At 27.3% G+C, this 14,274-nt stretch overlaps 1 long non-coding RNA gene across 1 annotated transcript; it reads left to right on the plus strand.

Moving 5' to 3' along the window:
* Positions 1-253: 253 nt before the first annotated feature.
* On the plus strand, positions 254-1,651 carry LOC122524046. Its single transcript, XR_006305441.1, has 2 exons — positions 254-433; positions 1,388-1,651. It is a non-coding gene; the product is annotated as an uncharacterized LOC122524046 (long non-coding RNA).
* The last annotated feature ends 12,623 nt before the right edge of the window (positions 1,652-14,274 follow it).

Below are 14,274 nucleotides of genomic sequence, written 5' to 3' on the forward strand. Positions count from 1 at the left end.
AAAATACGATTGAAAGTGAATTGTGCATTCGTATAAAATATGATTATAGCTATTTTTAAATACATAATTTTCAACTTATTATTTTCTCAATAACAAAAAAGTAGCCTATAAGGATATTGCTATCTAATCGTTGGTAGCTTAAAGTATAGCTCGAGTATCTATGTTTGTGAAAAAGAAGGGAGAAATAAAGGGGGGTAGATACACAAACCCACTTAAAACGGGTAGGTAGGCAGGGGTGCTGCCATCTTGCGCATGCGAGGAGAACTATCGCGTCTTGTGTCAACGTTCCGTTCACTGGGCGTGTAGCTTCATTTTTGTCTTACACGTACGGAGGTTATGGTATAGGTAGGAAGAGACCTGTGAATAGTCGATGGATTAAAAGGCGTGGGCTAAAGGGGGGAATGTTTCGATTTAAGTAGCACAAAGGCGTGATGTAAGCAAAGTAAATCGTTTGTTTCTATGTTTTTTCTTATCCTCTATATTTATATTGTATACTAATACATATATGCTAACATTATATTTATAGAAAATAAGATATATATTATATAGAGGAGGAATATATGTACAAAGTGTCCCAAAATGTCTTGTATCAAATAGAAAAATTTTTTTTGTATGTATTCAGAATGTCGCAGCATTATAGGCAAACTTCGTTTTTAACACATTAAAGATTTATGTTTTTAAATGAGAAAAAAAGTATCGTAATTCTATTCGATTCACTAATATTGATTTTTTGTTTTATCTTATCTCTCAGTAGCGCAAGTTTTAGAACACCCTGTATATATACACATTTCCTGGTGGTTTTATTTTATCGACCACTTTCTTAATTAAGCCCTCGAAATAATAAAATGCCCGACTTTATTAGAAATGATGAAATTCGTTTTATGTTTTCATCCATATTGAACGATACGTTGAACTTTGTTTACTCTCTCTTTTTTCCCCTTCTTTTTTTATTTTTTTGCGTACTTCAAAATTGAAATGACGTAATTACGATCAATCGCGTAGCCTAAAATACGAAACAAAGGCATGTCAGTAAAGATGTAAAATAGATTTCTAGTATGCGTATGAGTCATTGAATTTTGAAGATACTTAATCCACCTTCTTCCGATAAGACGTGCCAAGTTTTTCGGTTAATTTTCCACGGCGTACATTATTACGGCTCGTTCTGCCAATTATTGTTCTTTCATTATACTCGATACGTATCAACGTTTCGTATATCGTGTTCTCATAAAAAATATTTATTTACTCGTTTACTTACTCGATGTTTTCCTTTTTTTAATTTTTGTTTTCTTAAACATGCTTGCGTCATTTGCGTCAAATATTTTGTGATATTTATGTAAACAAAAAATTCTGTGTTATTTTAAAAACAAATCGTAAAATCTATTTTCAGAAATAGTGTTAGATAGTTTTAATAAAGCAATACAAAACTACGAAGAATTTTTACTACTCGCTCACGAAGTGGATAGAAGAAAACTTATAACATCTGTTTGTCATAAAAGAAAAAAGAACTTTTCAGAAGAAAGTGGGAGAGTGTTTCGACAAAATCCTAAAGCTTAAAAGTAAAACTGTCTATAATTAATGCATGCCTATTTTTACTAAACCGATTAAAATGATTTGTTATTAATGAAATATAGTATACTGTTATAAAACAAAATCCTTGTTTATATTTTATTTACTCAAGTTTAAGAAAAGAAACAATATATTATTAAAACATAAATATTTATTATAGACATTTATTAATATATATTTATATATGTAAATGTATATTATATTAAAAAATAAATAACAATAAAATGAAGACTCGTTTTATATTAGAACCAATCATTTAGTTTAATTTTGACAGGTCGTAGTGTTTAAAGTGTAATAACCGACTTCTTTTAATATTTTTCTTTATAACCGTAATATAATACTTTTATTTTAATAGATAATATCTCTTAGATATAATTGAACATTCAGGTTCACCTTGAAACAAGATTTTACTTGAAAATAAAATAAGTAATCTTATTTTGCAAAAGACAAGAGGTCACTTCGCGAACGGATGCACAAGTTAATTCTTTGAATTCGTAAACGTTCTACTAGATTACATCACACTGCGTTGACACTTACAATTAGTACAGTGAACGAACGAACGAACGAACGAAGCAACGAACGAATGAAAAGACGCAAAATTGCGTCGCGATATCGCAATAGAGATAATCAAAGCATAGCTTTTGCGATTCTGTCGTTCGTATTAAAAGTTGTTACGACTTGACGATCCGATGACAACACTCTCTTGTTAAAATTCAAGATAAGCAACGCGAGAAACGAATAATTAAAACAAATTTATTAGTTTTGTCTGCTGGGACACTTTTTCCACGTCGTCATAATAATAACATTTTTAAGAAAAAAAAAATATAAACAAAACTTTCTATTTCGCGTTTTATTAATACCGGTAAGAAGGTACGAGCGTACGCGTGCGTATGTATATACATAATTCCAAACGTAAATATACAGGGTGTCGCAAAAGTTGCTTCTTTTTTTGAGAAAATAAAAACAAAAAAATAAATTAATATTGCTTTATTTAGTTTTTCACATATGAAATCTTTTTCACGGTTATACTTAAATTTGATATTATTAGATTAAATGATATGATTATAGATATGATTAGATTAAATTCAACAATTAGAATTAGAGTTATATTTGAAAAAAACTACTAGAAATAATCTTATTGGTTATCCCAAAATATAGGTTCATGATTTCGCTATTTGAATTACTTTCATAAAAAAAGATTGATAATTTCTTAGTTCGTTGAAACTACTTTTGAAATCCCGTGTATGATATAATGGGTCGGGGAAAAAATTTCTTCGTATTTTCCCGTTAGATGGATTCTTAAGATAGCAAAACTCATAACATTATTCGAATCAGGCAATACATACGTCCGTTTAAAAGTTGACACATTATAGAATAATTAAAACAAAAAGTTATGACATTTGTACGTTCGGTCAAAAGTTATTACATCTTAATAATGAATAAAAATATATAGATAACAATTTGATACATTTTAAAATTCTATTAGAAAAGAGGGAAGAATGCAATTGAGACAAATAAAAATATTTATAATGTTTATGAACATGACATGTTTTCAATCATTAGAAAAAGTCGATGAGATCATTAAAAAAATGGAATAAAACCAACACATTAGTAGTCACGATATCGGTAAGAAATTAAACATCGAGCACGAAATAATTTAAAACCACTTTGGTAAGGTGGGATAGAAAATATAGAAAAAACTTGTTTGAATTTTGCATTAAAGTACGAAGGAATTTTTTCCCCAACCCGATATGCGTAGAAACGTATCGATAAATCTTTTTGAAGAAGATTATAAATGTAGGTTACTAAATGTACACCGAGTGATAATACAGAATTTAAAAGATAAACAATAATAAGAAAATAAAATGAAAATATTTTACTTTTTATTTATTTACCATCTTTATTTTAGTTTCAGTTAAAAGGAAATAAATAAAATAAAAAACGTCCGTTCTATCTTTATTTATTTATTTTTTATTTTTGTTTTTGTTTTTTTATTTTTTTATTTTTTATTAACAGAGAGTTGAAATATTTACAAAATACTTGGAGCATATTTTAGTTCATTATGCTGTATGAAGATAACGGTACTGAAGATATATGAAGGTTTTTACATGTATTTATTACGTGACATAAATTGAATATAATACTGAAAATATACTTTTTTTTTCGTATCGGATACATTTATTCACAAATACACATACACATACTCGAGATACTATATTAGCGTTTATCGGTATGCAACTCTTTTAAAATTAATCTTTGCAAATTGTAATAAGGAATCGAAGAAACGTTATGTGAGCTGAGATTTATTAAAACTATTAATATATCTTGGTGGGATAACACGAAATAGATGAAAGATTAATATTAAAATAGAATAGTTAAATATGAGAAATAATTTATTATTTTTCAAACATTTAATCTATCTAAACTTTAAGTATAACTTTTTATAAGCAGTCAGCTAATTGATTTTTAACTAAAGTTATATTTTTTATCAAATGAATAAAAATGATGATAAATTTTGTATTGGATTAAATAATAAATAAAACATTTGTATAGAAAATAATATTATATAATAATACTTATAATTTCAATTGCAAAGAAAAATTAAATAAACAATAGTAATATGCAGAGTTTGAATATCAAACTTATCCACAATTTAGTTGTACTTATTAATACAGCATCCGATTAAATGATTGATTTGATAAAATTTATATTTCTTATAATAGAATATAGATAATATTTAATGTAATATTTAATTATGAATAATAATAAATTTAAATAAAGTAGAGTTAAATTGAATATAGAGAATTTAAATAACAGATTTAAAACCGGTCCATGACATCGGTCTTAGCATGCTTAGTTGGTGTTAATAAGGTCCACCTGGATTGGCGCAGAATCGTTTTCTCCTTTAAAGGTTATGTTAGTATCTTCGTCATCGTTAAAAATAAAAGAAATTTTTAACCTCGTTGTCTGAGATCGGTTCTATCCTTTTCAAGAATTTAATTCTTTATGTTTTATGTTGTAATTGTCATAACCAACAAATAGACGAAAAGATTTGATTTAGCACATATATACAGTGAGTACTACAAATATTTTGATACTACGGTATGATTAAGTTTTGGATTTTATATTCCTGTTTCATATTTTGGATTTTATCGGAATTTAATCTCGTTAAAAATTTATGAATTAGATAAGAAAATTCATACAATTCTAATTTTTTCAATAACTTAATTAAAACAAAGACTTACAAATGAATGCACAAATATAACAATAGAATATTTTACAAAAATTATAAATAATATGACAAACAGATTAAGACATGTTCCAAAACAAAATGTTTAAGCCTTGAAGTATTTCAATTAATATTTTGCAAATATTAAATAACATTAAACAAGTGATAAATGAATATTTATCGAATATTTATTTAACCTAAAATAGGACATTGTTTCGTTAAATAATTTTAATTATGTAATATAAGTAAATTTTAAAAATAAATTATATACGTTTATCAAAATGAATAAATAATCTATTGTTAAAAACAATAAACAAGAGCCCTTGCTGAATCCTGATTTTTCCAAATTCTAATAAGTACATTTTGGGAAAAATAGCTAATAATTTTTTGCAAAAGTTAGATAAAAATGAATAAAACACATTTTAGAGAGATAAACAAAAAATGTAATTGAATAAGTTCAACTAATTATAGTAATTAATAAGATGGATGACAATTTTGGTCGCTGTACACTTTGGGAACCACTGTTATGGGATCTGAATATTATACTTTGGGGAATCACTGTATATGAGAATGTGAAAAAGAGAGAGAAAGATAAATGAATCAACCGGTATTCCTTTCCTGTTTTTCTATTCCACCTCCTTCCTCCCTTTCTCCTCTACTTCTCATTTCAATATCGGCAAGTTGGAAACGAAGGGCACAAAAAAAACGCAGAAAATTTATAGGTGAAACTGATCACCGTTTTAATCGAAACGAATGATAAACTTATCGTTAGAAAATATTTTTCTCTTTAATACATATAAGTACGTAAGTAAATATGCGTATATGTACATAAGTATCATGAGTAGAATGAATTATTGATCAATTGTCTTTAAAAATGATGCGTTGTGAATTTAAACTATTAACGACGAATTCACCTCGCATACATTTATAATACATAATAGATGTATTTATGCGACGTATTTATTACTATACCTTCATCAATACCATTGTAAAAATAATATTTTTCATTCGATGATTTTTCTTTATTTCCGTTGATGTTATAACGTAAAACGTGCAAGTAAGTGTATAAATATAAATATATAAATAAGTTGCTTATGATTGAGCACGCATTAATTTACATACGTGTGATATTTCGTTATTATAATGCCGTATTGCTGTTAAATTATCAAACATACTGATCAAAAATTATTCTCGTCGTATTTTGTAATTTAATTTATATCAAGTTAATTTAAAGTACGAAATTACTCGTGTATTGAAGTAGATTGATAAAAAGCAAGAGAAAAAGTGTATATGTATATTCATTTATTTATTTATGTATTACTGAATTCTCAGGAAAACTTGGGTCGATTTTTTAAATTTTTATTTATATATCAATCACTTTGATATATAATTTTATTCAAATTTTCTTTTTGTTTATCAATATTTTTATATAATTCTTTTTTATTCATATTGTTGCGTATCCTACACAACGAATGAGTGGGGCGAGCGTCGGGACGTGTCGAGACGTGTCGAGACCTGTCGAAGCGCGACGACACCCGCGACAAAGAAGCATCGTAGTTTAGCGGTAAAACCAGCGGGTTGCCACTCAATGCTAAAAGATAGGGAGCTTATTTGACCATTCGGTTCAAGAGTAATACCAACTTAATTATCTTTAGTAATAAATTTTTTAAGTTTTAGTAGTTAGTTTAAGTTTTCCATTATATTTAATGGTAACCCTGTTTTAGTGCATTATTACATTATTATTATATTATATTATTATAAGCAGTGATACCACTCTTACAACTTAAATTTGAAATTTTTTATATATTGTTGTGGCATTACAAATGAACCGATATCAAATAAGAAAGTGGAAGGGATAAGAAGTGGTAACCCGCTGGGTAAAACCAAGAAGCGCCAAGATCCCTTTGTGAAGGCTCCTTCTTTCTTCTAGATCGCACTCTCCCACCAGATCTATTAGGATAATTATATGCATCGACAGCTACTTTATCTGTCTTTTCGGTAATGGGTCCGCGCGTTGCATCACCCTTTCCTATAAAGTCTGCGTTTTCTCGCGTCTCGTCCTATTCTACCACGAGACATGCGAAGGATTATATCATCGAAATATTACGAGCGACAAAAGACAAAGGCAGTCCTACACGTGGTCAGAAATTATTCTGCCTTTTGCATACACATCCCATCACACGATAGCCGCCGATAGGCAAGCTAGCTGTAAAGCATTCATTCGCCGTTGTACGGATTCATCGTGTATATAATTCAACCAGGGCTTTTATGCCCCCAAGCTTTTCCCTGACGAGCCAAATAAAGTGTACTCTTTAGTACTGGCTGGGGCTCAAAAATATCTGAATTATTTGTAATTATAATCCTATCCTTATTCCCATCAAATATACAACTCTCGATATTCACACGTGACAGCATTTTCGAGTGATAATAAAAAACACTGAAGTACCGATCAAGGCATCGGTCGTTCAACACATAATATTTATGAAGTTTGGTCGAAAAGTTTTAAACCTCGACGAGAAAAAAGGAACGTTTCTATTTTTTTATTATAAATAAAATTTATTCTTTCTATGTCAAGTTCCTGAACTTTTTAAAATTCACCTACGTATTTTAATCTCATATCTATTTTATTTTTATTCTATTTCATATTTTTTTTTCATTTAATAAATGATAAGATATTTATTGAATATATCTCTATATAAATATGAAGTTTTTCATAAAAATAAACATCGAATATACTTTATTTATGTATTTGTAAATCGGCACGAGCTTTCCTGATAACCCAATACATGTACAGCATGCATAACTATGCACGTGATATGAGTTTTTGGTATACCTAACGTCAAGCTGCTCATTAAATTCTTCCCAACGATCCCGTAGGAATTATACAACGTTATGAAAATATGTCTCATGGAACAATGGAAAAAAAAAGAAAAAAAAATAAATAAATAAAAGAGAAAAGATAATAATTATTATGTTATTGCGACAATTTGCTAATGGCTAATGACGTCACTGACATACTCACTTTATCATGCGTCAGGTGTCAAGGAAGTATCAGAAATGATAAACAGTTTTTATCATTTTTTACAGCCTCAACGAGTTCTCGATAAAAGAAAAAAATAATTTCATAATCGTAGAAGGATTTAATAACGATCGAGTAACTCATTTGTCAAATCAATGAATTTTATAAAAAAAAAAAGAAAAATAACGAATAATTTTGCATACATTGTCATATCATTAACAAGATATTGTTAATATTAATGCTGTTAAGGTAATTAAATAAAAAAGAAATAAAAACAGGAAATATATTTTAAAGATGAAAGGTTAAGCATCAATAAAGTGTTTCGTTATTAAATTATTAACATCTTAAAATTGGAATAAATCGTTTTGAGCCAATGTTGATAAATGAATTTTATCTTTTTTATTATTTTCTTTTTTTTTAAGTTTTGTATTGAATCATCGAATCTATCGTTAAATCCAACGATAGACGGAACTAACGGTTTTAATATAAACGACTCCAATTCATGGCAAATGAAAATTAGATATACTTGGGGTCATACCACTTTAGCCAATTCGCCCTAGGAGATACCGCACGGTTGGAGATCATTAATGATCATCGTTTTCCCCCTCGTGAAAACGCGAGGTTCATTGAGAACCTTGATCGATAACAACACTTTAGTAATCTTTCTTTCGCGAGTACTTGAAATACTCTTTTTTTTGGTATTAAGTCGTAATATAATATCATAAACGTACAGGGAAGTCCGGTCGTTTTTATTAATCAATTTCGAATTAAAAAAAGAAAAAAAAGAAAAAATAATTAATGGGTGAATTAAAAGTACAGAGAAAAAAGAGAAACGAAATAAAAAGTTAATATTGACTTATTAATAGAATTACAATATTTCGTATTTCGTTTGACGATTTTAATATCAAGTTAGAGAGTTTGAAAAGTTACAAAAGTGTTGTTGAATGAGCCCGGGATTCTGCTACTCTAAATTTTGCCCTATAAGAAAAGTATAATTTTTCTAATCGGTAAAACGATCTTTGGGTTACTCTGTATATAAAAATACATGCAAATTTTCTTACATAAATTTGAAATAAAAATTGTAATCATTTATCTTTACGATAAATTCAATAGTACGTACATACCCGTAGAATAATACACATAAACGCAACTGATTGTAAATCGTATGTTTAATAAAACAAATAAATGAATAAATTATATACAAATATGTACAAATAAATGCAAATCAATTTTCATAAATTTAGAATAAAAATTCTTAGTAGAGTTATACCTATGATCAATCTAATTTAATCAATAATCCAACAATATTTAAAATAATCTCTTATACACACATATTCATGCATAAAAAGAGATAAAAATATAACAAGATAACACGACCCACAAATATAATCTTCTTAAAAAAAGAAAAAAGAAGTAGAAATACCAAACAATGCAAACGATTAACCGAAATCGAGTAATAAGTAATAAAAAATCAAAGAGGGTTATTAACATCAACGATATTACAACGATATTCTCATTTTATTTTTCATGAAAGAATCGATTTGAGTAAATCGTGATAGGAGAAACTCACGCTAGTTTATAAGAAGTGTATTTTCCATTTATATATTTTTTTATTGCACGCGAATTACTCGAGCAAGTATGATCGTGCACGATTATGTTAGAAGCGTATGTATTCTAAATATATGTGTGTGTGTGTGTGTGTGTGTGTGTATGAGAAGGAGAAGGAGTGAGAGAGTGAAGGAGTGGGGAGAAAGAAAGACAGATATATAGAAGGAGAGAGTGAATAATAGTAAAATAGGAGAAGGAAAGTGCGAGGGGGAGGATAAGGAAGGTGGGAGAGGTAGAGAAGGGTAACTTGTCGTGCGATTTATTGTTAGAAGGAAGAGAGAGCGTTTTCTACGTCACGATATAAATGAAAGCGAGGTTCGCGGGCACGTGGTTATCATAATGCGTTTATCTATAAAGGTATATGTATTTAATTATACATATACAGTGAGTCAGATAAATATTCGTACCTCCACCGTCTTTTTTAAACTATTAATGTAATTTAATGTAAAATATTATGTATAAATTTAAAACTTTAATATTTAATGTTTTTTAATTTAATTAATTAATTTTAAAAGTTAATGTGTATAAATTTTAAACTGGCAATGTAATGTTTTTTAATTATTATAGAGAGAAACATATTTTTTTAGGATTATTTTAACTTTTAAATTGATAAAAATTTAATTTCAAAGGAGTATATTATTGTAAGATAAGTTTAATTTTACATATCATTATTATTCTTCCTTTTTCTAGGTTTCGAGGGGTCCGTTCCCTTTACAAGCATTTATTACATCCTCCCATTTCTCCGTATTAACACACGACTTACAACTAAAAGTTCTATTTTTATATAAATACTTAAAAAAATTAGTCTTAAAAAAATATATAATAAAACGTAAAGTAACACTTGCATAAAATATTAATATCTTATATTATTCGTTACCGTAAAATAATATCTCTCTAAAAGAATAAAAATATTTTGTTGCAATAAAATTAATATCAGTATGAAAGTTTAATAATCCTAAAAATAGATTAACGCGTAGAAAATTTTAGAAACTTTGTATCGTCAATAACAAGCAAATATAAAGTATTTTAAATTTACAATTCGAGCAAATATGAATAATCTAATGAATTTTTTAATGTGTTGTCCAATATGTAGATGCAGTTTATGTCGCGTTATTTATTAAAAAAAAAAAATAAAACCTGTACGAATTTATTGGCCAACATAATACTGCGTAACTACGTTTGTTTGTATACATAGTATATGCATGTATATATATTGTCGTTGAAGGTCTTTCTATCTCTATCTCGATTTTTTTCTTGGTTTCTCCCACTCGACACAACTAACACTCTTAGTCAGTTGGTTGGAAGACGCGATTCGCTGAAGTAACATGCGGGAGGTGCGTGAACAGAGCGAGGTCAGAATACGCACGTGCACCTCGTGCGTGTCTATCCGTCTAGTAATAAGTATAGTTTAAGTATACGGTACAAGAAAGACCAGTGGCGTAGCACCGTAATTGATCGAACAGGAACCCCCCTCTTCCTCCTTCCGAACATTTAACGATTTTATGCGGACTTTTTTCTAATCTCTTATTGTTTTTTTTTTATTCTTTTATTACGTATTTACGAGTAAGTATAGATTAATACATTGTTCTTTCATTTTTATTTGTTTATTTTCCTTATTCCGTTCGTCAATTTAAAATGAATTTTGCAATGATAGTTTATTCTTATATTTTTTTTGATATATTGTTTCAGTTAATAGTTGAATTACTGAGAATTTATGAACACTTGTTTCTGTTATTTAATGTAAGTTCAAATGATTGGTTATTTTAATCGTATATGTTATGGAAAAGTAATCAATTTTTTATTACAATTTTTCTCGTTAGCTTTTATATAATGGTAAATTGAAAAATATTGTTTAAAATATGTATTATATATCATAATAATATACGCATTAATATACTATAAAAAAGAAAAATATTAGATTCTCGCTTTACTTTACAATATAATTTTAATTTCTTTTAATAGTTAGTTATTTGAATACGTACGCGTAGATTAATTAAAAAACTTACTACATTGAGTAGATGTATTTTTATGTATAATGTGAATAAAAAATAAAATAAAATAAATATCTATCTTTAAATATTTATAGATAATTTTTTTAATTACACGCGCGCGCGTGAGTGAGTTGATGAGTTTTTTGCTTATAATAGAAACAATCTTTTCTCGGTCAAGCTCCCTTTTATTTAAAAAAAAAAACAAATTAGAAGGTTTTTATTTTTTTAAGGATAACAATTTGTCAACTCTCTCTCTCTCTCTCTCATCCTCGTATAATTTATATTATATATAATTATAAATAAATCAAATTTTTTGAATTTGATTCGAATAGAATAAAATCTGAAAATAAATAAAATGTTAAATATGTGAGAATATTAAAGAAACAGTAACTGACCTTTAATTGAGCATAGAGATATTAAGATAAAATTCTACTTTGTAATAATTAGAATGGGATTTCTTGTTGAAACAAATTTTCAACGACTTTAAATATTTTAACCTTTTCCAGTAAAATGATTCAACTTAACTATGTTACGTTAGAAACCGTCTAACGGATGTCTTTACAGCGATCTTCCCACAACGCACATAAAACCGTCACGTTTAATTAATTCCGAGGTTGATATATTCTAGACACGAAATTTGTACCAGCTCGATTTCACGTTCCGTTATTTACATTCTCACTTTACGCCTATGCGATAAAGTATAAGGAATCAGCCTTCCACATGTATAACCATGTGCAAATACACGCACTTACACACGCACAAAAACTCGGGTTATCGGCCGTTCCTTTTATCATTTTTGTTTCTGTATTGTTTTGATAAAATTCTAAACATAAAATGATCTTTTCACGGTAGCCATCCTTATTGCAAGAAATATTATTTTTTTATCGGCAGCAATCAATTTTCGAATTCGTAAAAAATTTAATCTACGTTATACAGAACACATTTTTTGTTCGTTTCTGAAATATTTTAATAAAATGCATTTTTTTTCAGATACAATGATTAATCATATACAATAGTTATATCGTTATGTTGCATTTATTAATGAGCTTTAAAATGTATTTTTTTCGGAAAAGAAAAATTATATTTAATGGAACGAACTTTTTACGAGATTTTATTTTTGATCGTGACTAAACTCGACATTAAAATTAATTTTATTACAGGAGAATTTGATTACATTTCACAGTTTATTTTTTTTTATCTTTTTCTATCTTATTTTCTGTATGATGCATTCGTAAAGAAAGACTTCCTTGACACTCGATACTGTGAAACATAATACTCTTTGTAATCATTTTAAAAGAGATAAGAAGAGACAGCGAGGAGTCTTGTCCAACGATGTTTGATATGATAAGAACGTCAACTATTCATCACTGCCATGTTCTTCTTGTATGATGACCTTAAGAAATTGAGAACCATTTAAAAATACTCTCCGAATATTACGTTGTGATAAACAGGGACATAGACACTTGGGGGAGCATTAATTTCTTTTTATTTATAAATACATTTAAAAGTTTTTGCTTGTATTATCAAATTTTATCATTAACAATTTTATACGATTTTTTATTTTATACAAAAGAAAAAAATAATAACAATTTATCTTGCATCACTCCCAATTTTATTCTGTATAATAATAAATTTATTATGTTTGTTATATTTGTTGATATTATTTAATTGTATCATTAATAATTTTATAGGATTTTTATATTTTCTATAAAAAATAATAAAAATTTATCTTGCAGTATCCTCAATTTCCTTTCATTTATAATAAATATATTTATTATTTTTGTTGTATTTACTTGTAATATTTATATTTTATAGTTAACAATTCAATATACAATTTTCTTATTTTACAAAAAAAAAAAATAATAAAAATCCATCTTCCAGTAGCCTTAATTTTTTTCGAAATATAATATAAGTACATTTATTATTATTTTTATGCTTATTTGTAATATTCAATTTATTTATCATTAGCAATCTCATATGATTTTTTTATTTTATATAACAAGTATAAAAGACTATCTTGTAACAATTAGGATTGTTAATGAGGTCCGTAGTAAGTACTATGATTAACACAGCGTCATATTACTACATGCGCAAGCATGAACGCGTCATAATGAGAGGCATTAACGTCATTCGGTGCAGTCTGTCGCACAAGGCAACTATATTTTATCTGCAGATTTATATATGCACAGGAAGATAGAAAATTAAATATAAAATTTTTTAAACAATCTTTGATTGTCTGTCGATCACATATTTTAACGCAAAAGTATTTAAAAGCAAATTTTTATTATAAAGGAATATATAGACTCGTTTACAAGATCGGTTATTTGTTGATTCTTTTATAAAAATATCAATAGATAATAATATAAATAATAATAATAAAAATATATAATTTTATAAATAAATTTTCGTTTGAAAAATTATCGATAATTTGACTCATTGTGGAAATAGAAAATTAAATACAAAATTTTCGTAAACACTAATTGATTCGTCGGTTGTTTATTACTCACGTTTTATAATAAAAATAATAAGAAGCACAGATTTATTGGATAAAAAAATAAAATCGTTCGAGAAGTTAAAAAATTAAGAAAAAATAAAGGAAACATCCAAAAAATGCTTATGTCACTTTGTACGTAATAGTATAAAGAATATCATATTGTGATGTAAATTTCAAATTCCGATCATCAATCAAACTCACGTGACTTCTTTCTTGTGAAATCGTTCATTAAAATTTAATGATTTTATTTAAACATTTGTACATTTATTCTTTTTACCACACCATGGAATTTAACATTTAATACAATTCCTCATCAGTTTAAATCAGAATATTCACATATATTGTTTGATTCATTAATTTTATAATT

The sequence above is a fragment of the Polistes fuscatus genome, unplaced genomic scaffold (genome assembly GCF_010416935.1).
Source record: "Polistes fuscatus isolate 324 unplaced genomic scaffold, CU_Pfus_HIC Scaffold7, whole genome shotgun sequence".
Taxonomy (NCBI): Eukaryota; Metazoa; Arthropoda; class Insecta; order Hymenoptera; family Vespidae; genus Polistes; species Polistes fuscatus.